This window comes from Lissotriton vulgaris, chromosome 4_2 (assembly GCF_964263255.1).
Source record: "Lissotriton vulgaris chromosome 4_2, aLisVul1.2, whole genome shotgun sequence".
NCBI lineage: Eukaryota > Metazoa > Chordata > Amphibia > Caudata > Salamandridae > Lissotriton > Lissotriton vulgaris.
In genome coordinates this window covers 19,720,237-19,733,354 of record NC_141692.1, presented here as the reverse complement: position 1 = coordinate 19,733,354, position 13,118 = coordinate 19,720,237, and positions in this window count along the sequence as shown.

The window sequence follows — 13,118 nt, the reverse complement described above, 5'->3', positions numbered from 1 at the left end:
CAACGGCCCAGCGTACCTCAACAGCCGACTCAGCTTCATCACCCTCACCCGCCAGCTCCGCTCCCCCGGCGGCAGATCCTTCTCCCACCTCGCCCCCAAGACCTGGAACACCCTCCCCACCAACCTATGGCAGACCCAAGACTTACTGGCCTTCCGAAGACTCCTCAAGACCTGGCTCTTCGATCACTGGCAGCACCACCCCCCCCCCCAGGGCCTTGAGAACCTCACGGGTATGTAGCACGCTTTACAAGTGTCCTGATTGATTGATTGATTGATTGACTGCATTGTATCAAGGATGCATAGCTTCCTGCAATGTTCAAGAATTGCACGGCAAAGCCTAATTGATTGGTCCTATCATTCCCCAAGATCCAATAAAAAATGTTTGCTAACTATACATCCAATGTGCACTTTATATGTTTTTGGGTAGAGCATGATACTGAGGTGTATGGCATCTTTTTGTATTTATAAAATTGTATATCTTTAATTGAATGTGTTTCTTCATTGCTACTTTCATACGACTGCTTGTATTTATGTGGACCTCTTTGGAGTTAAAAATCATAATAACTTAAAATACTTGATACTAGGGGGGTCATTAGGACAGTGTGCGGATCGCCAAAAACCACCGCCTGCATAGAAATTTCCCCCGGCACATTACCATGGCAGGGAGCACCCCGGCGGATGGAAAGACCCTTGGCTGTTTTTCCGCCTGGTCGAAGAGTCAACCTGGCAGAAAAGCTGTTAACATGGTGACGGTATCCGGGAGACACCGCCATCCATATTAGCATATCTGCGGGGACATGCGTTGTCGCCACAGAAAGGCATGCAGTCTTCGACATTAGGGGCCTGTAGCGGGCCCCCAGGGTTTCTGGGGGGTGGGGGTGCACATGGAGAGTACCTATGGTACCCCCTGCATTTCAATGCACAACGTGGCTGGCACCGCGCGGTGCCTGTCACGTTGTGCATTGAAACGCACAATTTGCATTTGCGGCATTGCGTCGGGCGGTGCGGGATGGGCCTGCCAGTGTGGCGGGCACATCCTAATTGTTGGTGCGGGACCGCTGCACGCATTGCAGGCAGTCCCATTTCCCGGTGGACCGCCCGCCATACTAATGAGCCCCTAGGCTGGGTTTTTTCAATAGAAGAATGTAGCATTGTCTATAGTAATCCAGTTCTCTGTCACCAGTAGGTAAGGGCGTTGGCATGGCAATGGGAGCTCTGGGTTTCCAGTGGTGCACTAGGTCATTGCCCCAATTAGTAAAATATTCTTTAATGGCCTAAGGTAGCCTGAGGTCCGATAGTGGCAGTCTAGGTATTTACCAACAATAATGTACTTTCTCCCTAATGATACCCGATGCCATTTCTAAAAATAGCCTAGGGCTCTTAGATATTAGAGTAAGGAATTGACAAATGTAGTCTAGGCTTCTTTAATTGTGTAATAAACTACTAATGCACTGCCTATGGCAGATAAGGGTCGAAAATAGCATGGCCAATGCCAGCCTGAGGTCCTACAGTGGTAGCCTATGACGTTGCCCATATTAGTCTAGGGACTTTCAATGTGATATGAGCACATAGCCGATGGTAGCCCTGGGACCTCCAGAGGAGGAATACAGCATTGGAAATGGTAATTTGGGGATATTCAATGGCATTGCCAAAGTTAGTCTAGGGTTCCTCAATGGCAGATTAGAATATTGTCTACAAAAGTAGACAGGGGATTGCCAATGTCAGCCAGGACCCTTTTTTGGTAGTATAGGGCATTTCCTATGAGAGCCTGGGGTCCTTTAGTGGTAGACTGGGGCATTTCCGATGAGAGCCTGGGGCCCTTTTTTGGTAGTTTAGGGCATTTCCTATGAGAGCCTGGGGTCCTTTAGTGGAAGATTAGAGCAGTCATAAGAGACACAGGGGTCTTTCAGTGGAAGCTGGGGCATTTCCTATGTGACCCTGGAGTCCTTTAGTGTTAGATTGGGGCATTTCCTATGTGAGCCTGGGGTCCTTTAGTGGAAGACTGGGGCATTTCCTATGAGAGCCTGGGGCCCTTTTTTGGTAGTTTAGGGCATTTCCTATGAGAGCCTGGGGTCCTTTAGTGGAAGATTAGAGCAGTCATAAGAGACACAGGGGTCTTTCAGTGGAAGCTGGGGCATTTCCTATGTGACCCTGGGGTCCTTTAGTGGAAGCTGAGGCATTTCCTATGTGACCCTGGAGTCCTTTAGTGGAAGACTGGGGCATTTCCTAAGAGAGCCTGGGGTCCTTTAGTGGAAGCTGAGGCATTTCCTATGTGAGCCTGGGGTCCTTTAGTGGAAGATTAGAGCAGTCATAAGAGACACAGGGGTCCTTTAGTGGAAGCTGAGGCATTTCCTATGTGAGCCTGGGGTCCTTTAGTGGAAGCTGAGGCATTTCCTAAGAGAGCCTGGGGTCCTTTAGTGGAAGCTGAGGCATTTCCTATGTGACCCTGGAGTCCTTTAGTGGAAGACTGGGGCATTTCCTAAGAGAGCCTGGGGTCCTTTAGTGTTAGACTGGGGCATTTCCTATGTGAGCCTGGAGTCCTTTAGTGTTAGACTGGGGCATTTCCTATGTGAGCCTGGGGTCCTTTAGTGGAAGACTGGGGCATTTCCTATGAGAGCCAGGGGTCCTTTAGTGGAAGCTGAGGCATTTCCTATGTGACCCTGGAGTCCTTTAGTGGTAGACTGGGGCATTTCCTATGTGAGCCTGGGGTCCTTTAGTGGAAGACTGGGGCATTTCCTATGAGAGCCTGGGGTCCTTTAGTGGAAGCTGAGGCATTTCCTATGTGACCCTGGAGTCCTTTAGTGGAAGACTGGGGCATTTCCTAAGAGAGCCTGGGGTCCTTTAGTGGAAGTTGAGGCATTTCCTAAGAGAGCCTGGGGTCCTTTAGTGGAAGCTGAGGCATTTCTTACAAGAGCCAGAGGTCCTTTAGTGGAAGCTGAGGCATTTCCTATGTGAGCCTGGGGTCCTTTAGTGGAAGATTAGAGCAGTCATAAGAGACACAGGGGTCCTTTAGTGGAAGCTGAGGCATTTCCTATGTGAGCCTGGGGTCCTTTAGTTGAAGATTGAGGCATTTCCTAAGAGAGCCTGGGGTCCTTTAGTAGAAGATTAGAGCAGTCATAAGAGACACAGTAGTCTTTCAGTGGAAGCTGAGGCATTTCCTAAGAGAGCCTGGGGTCCTTTAGTGGAAGCTGAGGCATTTCCTATGTGAGCCTGGGGTCCTTTAGTGGAAGATTAGAGCAGTCATAAGAGACACAGTAGTCTTTCAGTGGAAGCTGAGGCATTTCCTAAGAGAGCCTGGGGTCCTTTAGTGGAAGCTGAGGCATTTCCTATGAGAGCCTGGGGTCCTTTAGTGGAAGACTGAGGCATTTCCTAAGAGAGCCTGGGGTCCTTTAGTGGAAGACTGAGGCATTTCCTAAGAGAGCCTGGGGTCCTTTAGTGAAAGATTAGAGCAGTCATAAGAGACACAGTAGTCTTTCAGTGGAAGCTGAGGCATTTCCTAAGAGAGCCTGGGGTCCTTTAGTGAAAGATTAGAGCAGTCATAAGAGACACAGTAGTCTTTCAGTGGAAGCTGAGGCATTTCCTAAGAGAGCCTGGGGTCCTTTAGTGGAAGCTGAGGCATTTCCTATGTGAGCCTGGGGTCCTTTAGTGGAAGATTAGAGCAGTCATAAGAGACACAGTAGTCTTTCAGTGGAAGCTGAGGCATTTCCTAAGAGAGCCTGGGGTCCTTTAGTGGAAGCTGAGGCATTTCCTATGAGAGCCTGGGGTCCTTTAGTGGAAGACTGGGGCATTTCCTATGAGAGCCTGGGGTCCTTTAGTGGAAGACTGAGGCATTTCCTAAGAGAGCCTGGGGTCCTTTAGTGGAAGACTGAGGCATTTCCTATGAGAGCCTGGGGTCCTTTAGTGGAAGCTGAGGCATTTCCTATGTGAGCCTGGGGTCCTTTAGTGGTAGACTGGGGCATTTCCTATGAGAGCCTGCGGTCCTTTAGTGGAAGCTGAGGCATTTCCTAAGAGAGCCTGGGGTCCTTTAGTGGAAGCTGAGGCATTTCCTAAGAGGGCCTGGGGTCCTTTAGTGGAAGCTGAGGCATTTCCTATGAGAGCCTGGGGTCCTTTAGTGGAAGACTGAGGCATTTCCTAAGAGAGCCTGGGGTCCTTTAGTGGAAGCTGAGGCATTTCCTATGTGAGCCTGGGGTCCTTTAGTGGTAGACTGGGGCATTTCCTATGAGAGCCTGCGGTCCTTTAGTGGAAGCTGAGGCATTTCCTATGTGACCCTGGAGTCCTTTAGTGGAAGACTGGGGCATTTCCTAAGAGAGCCTGGGGTCCTTTAGTGTTAGACTGGGGCATTTCCTATGTGAGCCTGGAGTCCTTTAGTGTTAGACTGGGGCATTTCCTATGTGAGCCTGGGGTCCTTTAGTGGAAGACTGGGGCATTTCCTATGAGAGCCAGGGGTCCTTTAGTGGAAGCTGAGGCATTTCCTATGTGACCCTGGAGTCCTTTAGTGGTAGACTGGGGCATTTCCTATGTGAGCCTGGGGTCCTTTAGTGGAAGACTGGGGCATTTCCTATGAGAGCCTGGGGTCCTTTAGTGGAAGCTGAGGCATTTCCTATGTGACCCTGGAGTCCTTTAGTGGAAGACTGGGGCATTTCCTAAGAGAGCCTGGGGTCCTTAAGTGGAAGTTGAGGCATTTCCTAAGAGAGCCTGGGGTCCTTTAGTGGAAGCTGAGGCATTTCTTACAAGAGCCAGAGGTCCTTTAGTGGAAGCTGAGGCATTTCCTATGTGAGCCTGGGGTCCTTTAGTGGAAGATTAGAGCAGTCATAAGAGACACAGGGGTCCTTTAGTGGAAGCTGAGGCATTTCCTATGTGAGCCTGGGGTCCTTTAGTTGAAGATTGAGGCATTTCCTAAGAGAGCCTGGGGTCCTTTAGTAGAAGATTAGAGCAGTCATAAGAGACACAGTAGTCTTTCAGTGGAAGCTGAGGCATTTCCTAAGAGAGCCTGGGGTCCTTTAGTGGAAGCTGAGGCATTTCCTATGTGAGCCTGGGGTCCTTTAGTGGAAGATTAGAGCAGTCATAAGAGACACAGTAGTCTTTCAGTGGAAGCTGAGGCATTTCCTAAGAGAGCCTGGGGTCCTTTAGTGGAAGCTGAGGCATTTCCTATGAGAGCCTGGGGTCCTTTAGTGGAAGACTGAGGCATTTCCTAAGAGAGCCTGGGGTCCTTTAGTGGAAGACTGAGGCATTTCCTAAGAGAGCCTGGGGTCCTTTAGTGAAAGATTAGAGCAGTCATAAGAGACACAGTAGTCTTTCAGTGGAAGCTGAGGCATTTCCTAAGAGAGCCTGGGGTCCTTTAGTGAAAGATTAGAGCAGTCATAAGAGACACAGTAGTCTTTCAGTGGAAGCTGAGGCATTTCCTAAGAGAGCCTGGGGTCCTTTAGTGGAAGCTGAGGCATTTCCTATGTGAGCCTGGGGTCCTTTAGTGGAAGATTAGAGCAGTCATAAGAGACACAGTAGTCTTTCAGTGGAAGCTGAGGCATTTCCTAAGAGAGCCTGGGGTCCTTTAGTGGAAGCTGAGGCATTTCCTATGAGAGCCTGGGGTCCTTTAGTGGAAGACTGGGGCATTTCCTATGAGAGCCTGGGGTCCTTTAGTGGAAGACTGAGGCATTTCCTAAGAGAGCCTGGGGTCCTTTAGTGGAAGACTGAGGCATTTCCTATGAGAGCCTGGGGTCCTTTAGTGGAAGCTGAGGCATTTCCTATGTGAGCCTGGGGTCCTTTAGTGGTAGACTGGGGCATTTCCTATGAGAGCCTGCGGTCCTTTAGTGGAAGCTGAGGCATTTCCTAAGAGAGCCTGGGGTCCTTTAGTGGAAGCTGAGGCATTTCCTAAGAGGGCCTGGGGTCCTTTAGTGGAAGCTGAGGCATTTCCTATGAGAGCCTGGGGTCCTTTAGTGGAAGACTGAGGCATTTCCTAAGAGAGCCTGGGGTCCTTTAGTGGAAGCTGAGGCATTTCCTATGTGAGCCTGGGGTCCTTTAGTGGTAGACTGGGGCATTTCCTATGAGAGCCTGCGGTCCTTTAGTGGAAGCTGAGGCATTTCCTAAGAGAGCCTGGGGTCCTTTAGTGGAAGCTGAGGCATTTCCTATGTGACCCTGGAGTCCTTTAGTGGAAGACTGGGGCATTTCCTAAGAGAGCCTGGGGTCCTTTAGTGAAAGATTAGAGCAGTCATAAGAGACACAGGGGTCCTTTAGTGGAAGCTGAGGCATTTCCTATGTGAGCCTGGGGTCCTTTAGTGGAAGATTAGAGCAGTCATAAGAGACACAGGGGTCCTTTAGTGGAAGCTGAGGCATTTCCTATGTGAGCCTGGGGTCCTTTATTTGAAGATTGAGGCATTTCCTAAGAGAGCCTGGGGTCCTTTAGTGGAAGATTGAGGCATTTCCTAAGAGAGCCTCGGGTCCTTTAGTGGAAGACTGGGGCATTTCCTAAGAGAGCCTGGGGTCCTTTAGTGGAAGATAAGAGCAGTCATAAGAGACACAGGGGTCTTTCAGTGGAAGCTGAGGCATTTCCTATGTGAGCCTGGGGTCCTTTAGTGGAAGATTGAGGCATTTCCTATGAGAGCCTGGGGTCCTTTAGTGGAAGACTGGGGCATTTCCTAAGAGAGCCTGGGGTCCTTTAGTGGAAGACTGGGGCATTTCCTAAGAGAGCCTGGGGTCCTTTAGTGGAAGATAAGAGCAGTCATAAGAGACACAGGGGTCTTTCAGTGGAAGCTGAGGCATTTCCTAAGAGAGCCTGGGGTCCTTTAGTGGAAGATTGAGGCATTTCCTATGAGAGCCTGGTGTCCTTTAGTGGAAGACTGGGGCATTTCCTATGTGAGCCTGGGGTCCTTTAGTTGAAGATTGAGGCATTTCCTAAGAGAGCCTGGGGTCCTTTAGTGAAAGATTAGAGCAGTCAAAAGAGACACAGGGGTCCTTTAGTGGAAGCTGAGGCATTTCCTATGTGAGCCTGGGGTCCTTTAGTTGAAGATTGAGGCATTTCCTAAGAGAGCCTGGGGTCCTTTAGTGGAAGATTGAGGCATTTCCTATGAGAGCCTGGGGTCCTTTAGTGGAAGACTGGGGCATTTCCTATGTGAGCCTGGGGTCCTTTAGTTGAAGATTGAGGCATTTCCTAAGAGAGCCTGGGGTCCTTTAGTGGAAGATTGAGGCATTTCCTATGAGAGCCTCGGGTCCTTTAGTTGAAGACTGGAGCATTTCCTAAGAGAGCCTGGGGTCCTTTAGTGGAAGATTAGAGCAGTCATAAGAGACACAGGGGTCTTTCAGTGGAAGCTGAGGCATTTCCTATGTGAGCCTGGGGTCCTTTAGTGAAAGATTAGAGCAGTCAAAAGAGACACAGGGGTCCTTTAGTGGAAGCTGAGGCATTTCCTATGTGAGCCTGGGGTCCTTTAGTGGAAGACTGGGGCATTTCCTAAGAGAGCCAGGGGTCCTTTAGTTGAAGATTGAGGCATTTCCTAAGAGAGCCTGGGGTCCTTTAGTGGAAGATTGAGGCATTTCCTATGAGAGCCTGGGGTCCTTTAGTGGAAGACTGGGGCATTTCCTATGAGAGCCTGGGGTCCTTTAGTGAAAGACTGGGGCATTTCCTATGAGAGCCTGGGGTCCTTTAGTGAAAGACTGGGGCATTTCCTATGTGAGCCTGGGGTCCTTTAGTGAAAGATTAGGGCATTTCCTAAGAGAGCCTGGGGTCCTTTAGTGGAAGATTGAGGCATTTCCAATGAGAGGCTGGGGTCCTTTAGTGGAAGATTGAGTCATTTCCTATGAGAGCCTGGGGTCCTTTAGTGGAAGACTGGGGCATTTCCTATATGAGCCTGGGGTCCTTTAGTGAAAGATTAGAGCAGTCATAAGAGACACAGGGGTCTTTCAGTGGAAGCTGAGGCATTTCCTATGTGAGCCTGGGGTCCTTTAGTGGAAGACTGGGGCATTTCCTATGAGATCCTGGGGTCCTTTAGTGTTAGACTGGGGCATTTCCTACGAGAGCCTGGGGTCCTTTAGTGGAAGACTGGGGCATTTCCTAAGAGAGCCTGGGGTCCTTAAGTGGAAGATTGAGGCATTTCCTATGAGAGCCTGGGGTCCTTTAATGGTAGTCTGGTCCATTTCCTATGAGAGCCTGGGGCCCTTTAGTGGAAGACTGGGGCATTTCCTATGAGAGCCTGGGGTCCTTTAGTGGAAGACTGGGGCATTTCCTAAGAGAGCCTGGGGTCCTTTAGTGGAAGATTGAGGCATTTCCTAAGAGAGCCTGGGGTCCTTTAGTGGAAGATTGAGGCATTTCCTATGAAAGCCTGGGGTCCTTTAGTGGAAGACTGGGGCATTTCCTATGAGAGCCTGGGGTCCTTTAGTGGAAGATTAGAGCAGTCATAAGAGACACAGGGGTCCTTTAGTGGAAGCTGAGGCATTTCCTATGAGAACCTGGGGTCCTTTAGCGGAAGATTGAGGCATTTCCTATGAGAACCTGGGGTCCTTTAGTGGAAGACTGGGGCATTTCATATGAGAGCCTGGGGTCCTTTAGTGGAAGACTGGGGCATTTCCTATGAGAGCCTGGGGTCCTTTAGTGGAAGACTGGGGCATTTCCTATGTGAGCCTGGGGTCCTTGAGTGGAAGATTAGAGCAGTCATAAGAGACACAGGGGTCTTTCAGTGGAAGCTGAGGCATTTCCTATGTGAGCCTGGGGTCCTTTAGTGAAAGATTAGGGTATTTCCTAAGAGAGCCTGGGGTCCTTTAGTGGAAGATTGAGGCATTTCCAATGAGAGGCTGGGGTCCTTTAGTGGAAGATTGAGTCATTTCCTATGAGAGCCTGGGGTCCTTTAGTGGGAGACTGGGGCATTTCCTATGTGAGCCTGGGGTCCTTTAGTGAAAGATTAGAGCAGTCATAAGAGACACAGGGGTCTTTCAGTGGAAGCTGAGGCATTTCCTATGTGAGCGTGGGGTCCTTTAGTGGAAGACTGGGGCATTTCCTATGAGAGCCTGGGGTCCTTTAGTGGAAGACTAGGGCATTTCCTAAGAGAGCCTGGGGTCCTTTAGTGGAAGATTGAGGCATTTCCTATGAGAGCCTGGGGTCCTTTAGTGAAAGATTAGAGCAGTCATAAGAGACACAGGGGTCCTTTAGTGGAAGATTGAGTCATTTCCTATGAGAGCCTGGGGTCCTTTAGTGGAAGATTGAGACATTTCCTATGAGAGCCTGGGGTCCTTTAGTGGAAGACTGGGGCATTTCCTATGAGAGCCTGGGGTCCTTTAGTGGAAGACTGGGGAATTTCCTATGAGAGCCTGGGGTCCTTTAGTGGAAGACTGGGGCATTTCCTATGAGAGCCTGGGGTCCTTTAGTGGAAGACTGGGGCATTTCCTATGAGAGCCTGGGGTCCTTTAGTGGAAGATTAGAGCAGTCATAAGAGACACAGGGGTCCTTTAGTGGAAGCTGAGGCATTTCCTATGAGAACCTGGGGTCCTTTAGCGGAAGATTGAGGCATTTCCTATGAGAACCTGGGGTCCTTTAGTGGAAGACCGGGGCATTTCCTATGAGAGCCTGGGGTCCTTTAGTGAAAGATTAGAGCAGTCATAAGAGACACAGGGGTCTTTCAGTGGAAGCTGAGGCATTTCCTATGTGAGCCTGGGGTCCTTTAGTGGAAGATTAGAGCAGTCATAAGAGACACAGGGGTCTTTCAGTGGAAGCTGAGGCATTTCCTAAGAGAGCCTGGGGTCCTTTAGTGGAAGATTAGAGCAGTCATAAGAGACACAGGGGTCCTTTAGTGGAAGCTGAGGCATTTCCTATGTGAGCCTGGGGTCCTTTAGTGGAAGATTAAAGCAGTCATAAGACACACAGGGGTCCTTTAGCGGAAGATTGAGGCATTTCCTATGTGAGCCTGGGGTCCTTTAGTGGAAGCTGAGGCATTTCCTATGTGACCCTGGAGTCCTTTAGTGGAAGACTGGGGCATTTCCTATGAGAGCCTGGGGTCCTTTAGTGGAAGCTGAGGCATTTCCTATGTGACCCTGGAGTCCTTTAGTGGAAGATTAGAGCAGTCATAAGAGACACAGGGGTCCTTTAGTGGAAGCTGAGGCATTTCCTATGTGAGCCTGGGGTCATTTTAGTGGAAGATTAAAGCAGTCATAAGACACACAGGGGTCCTTTAGTGGAAGACTGAGGCATTTCCTAAGAGAGCCTGGGGTCATTTTAGTGGAAGATTAAAGCAGTCATAAGACACACAGGGGTCCTTTAGCGGAAGATTGAGGCATTTCCTATGTGAGCCTGGGGTCCTTTAGTGGAAGTTGAGGCATTTCCTATGAGAACCTGGGGTCCTTTAGCGGAAGATTGAGGCATTTCCTATGACTGTCTGGGGTCCTTTAGTGCTAGACTGGGGCATTTCCTATGAGAGCCTGCGGTCCTTTAGTGGAAGATTAAAGCAGTCATAAGACACACAGGGGTCCTTTAGCGGAAGATTGAGGCATTTCCTATGTGAGCCTGGGGTCCTTTAGTGGAAGTTGAGGCATTTCCTATGAGAACCTGGGGTCCTTTAGCGGAAGATTGAGGCATTTCCTATGACTGCCTGGGGTCCTTTAGTGCTAGACTGGGGCATTTCCTATGAGAGCCTGCGGTCCTTTAGTGGAAGTTGAGGCATTTCCTATGTGAGCCTGGGGTCCTTTAGTGGAAGCTGAGGCATTTCCTAAGAGAGCCTGGGGTCCTTTAGTGGAAGCTGAGGCATTTCCTATGAGAGCCTGGGGTCCTTTAGTGGAAGCTGAGGCATTTCCGATGTGAGCCTGGGGTCCTTTAGTGGAAGATTGAGGCATTTCCTATGAGAACCTGGGGTCCTTTAGTGGAAGACTGAGGCATTTCCTATGTGAGCCTGGGGTCCTTTAGTGGAAGCTGAGGCATTTCCTATGTGAGCCTGGGGTCCTTTAGTGGAAGATTAGAGCAGTCATAAGAGACACAGTAGTCTTTCAGTGGAAGCTGAGGCATTTCCTATGTGAGCCTGGGGTCCTTTAGTTGAAGATTGAGGCATTTCCTAAGAGAGCCTGGGGTCCTTTAGTGGAAGATTGAGGCATTTCCTATGAGAGCCTCGGGTCCTTTAGTGGAAGACTGGGGCATTTCCTATATGAGCCTGGGGTCCTTTAGTGGAAGATTAGAGCAGTCATAAGAGACACAGTAGTCTTTCAGTGGAAGCTGAGGCATTTCCTATGTGAGCCTGGGGTCCTTTAGTGCTAGACTGGGGCATTTCCTATGAGAGCCTGCGGTCCTTTAGTGGAAGATTAAAGCAGTCATAAGACACACAGGGGTCCTTTAGCGGAAGATTGAGGCATTTCCTATGTGAGCCTGGGGTCCTTTAGTGGAAGTTGAGGCATTTCCTATGAGAACCTGGGGTCCTTTAGCGGAAGATTGAGGCATTTCCTATGACTGCCTGGGGTCCTTTAGTGCTAGACTGGGGCATTTCCTATGAGAGCCTGCGGTCCTTTAGTGGAAGTTGAGGCATTTCCTATGTGAGCCTGGGGTCCTTTAGTGGAAGCTGAGGCATTTCCTAAGAGAGCCTGGGGTCCTTTAGTGGAAGCTGAGGCATTTCCTATGAGAGCCTGGGGTCCTTTAGTGGAAGCTGAGGCATTTCCGATGTGAGCCTGGGGTCCTTTAGTGGAAGATTGAGGCATTTCCTATGAGAACCTGGGGTCCTTTAGTGGAAGACTGAGGCATTTCCTATGTGAGCCTGGGGTCCTTTAGTGGAAGCTGAGGCATTTCCTATGTGAGCCTGGGGTCCTTTAGTGGAAGATTAGAGCAGTCATAAGAGACACAGGGGTCTTTCAGTGGAAGCTGAGGCATTTCCTATGTGAGCCTGGGGTCCTTTAGTTGAAGATTGAGGCATTTCCTAAGAGAGCCTGGGGTCCTTTAGTGGAAGATTGAGGCATTTCCTATGAGAGCCTCGGGTCCTTTAGTGGAAGATTAGAGCAGTCATAAGAGACACAGGGGTCTTTCAGTGGAAGCTGAGGCATTTCCTATGTGAGCCTGGGGTCCTTTAGTGAAAGATTAGAGCAGTCAAAAGAGACACAGGGGTCCTATAGTGGAAGCTGAGGCATTTCCTATGTGAGCCTGGGGTCCTTTAGTTGAAGATTGAGGCATTTCCTAAGAGAGCCTGGGGTCCTTTAGTGGAAGATTGAGGCATTTCCTATGAGAGCCTGGGGTCCTTTAGTGGAAGACTGGGGCATTTCCTATGAGAGCCTGGGGTCCTTTAGTGAAAGACTGGGGCATTTCCTATGTGAGCCTGGGGTCCTTTAGTGGAAGCTGAGGCATTTCCTATGTGAGCCTGGGGTCCTTTAGTTGAAGATTGAGGCATTTCCTAAGAGAGCCTGGGGTCCTTTAGTGGAAGATTGAGGCATTTCCTATGAGAGCCTCGGGTCCTTTAGTGGAAGATTAGAGCAGTCATAAGAGACACAGGGGTCTTTCAGTGGAAGCTGAGGCATTTCCTATGTGAGCCTGGGGTCCTTTAGTGAAAGATTAGAGCAGTCAAAAGAGACACAGGGGTCCTTTAGTGGAAGCTGAGGCATTTCCTATGTGAGCCTGGGGTCCTTTAGTTGAAGATTGAGGCATTTCCTAAGAGAGCCTGGGGTCCTTTAGTGGAAGATTGAGGCATTTCCTATGAGAGCCTGGGGTCCTTTAGTGGAAGACTGGGGAATTTCCTATGAGAGCCTGGGGTCCTTTAGTGAAAGACTGGGGCATTTCCTATGAGAGCCTGGGGTCCTTTAGTGAAAGACTGGGGCATTTCCTATGTGAGCCTGGGGTCCTTTAGTGAAAGATTAGGGCATTTCCTAAGAGAGCCTGGGGTCCTTTAGTGGAAGATTGAGGCATTTCCAATGAGAGGCTGGGGTCCTTTAGTGGAAGATTGAGTCATTTCCTATGAGAGCCTGGGGTCCTTTAGTGGAAGACTGGGGCATTTCCTATATGAGCCTGGGGTCCTTTAGTGAAAGATTAGAGCAGTCATAAGAGACACAGGGGTCTTTCAGTGGAAGCTGAGGCATTTCCTATGTGAGCCTTCGGTCCTTTAGTGGAAGACTGGGGCATTTCCTATGAGATCCTGGGGTCCTTTAGTGTTAGACTGGGGCATTTCCTACGAGAGCCT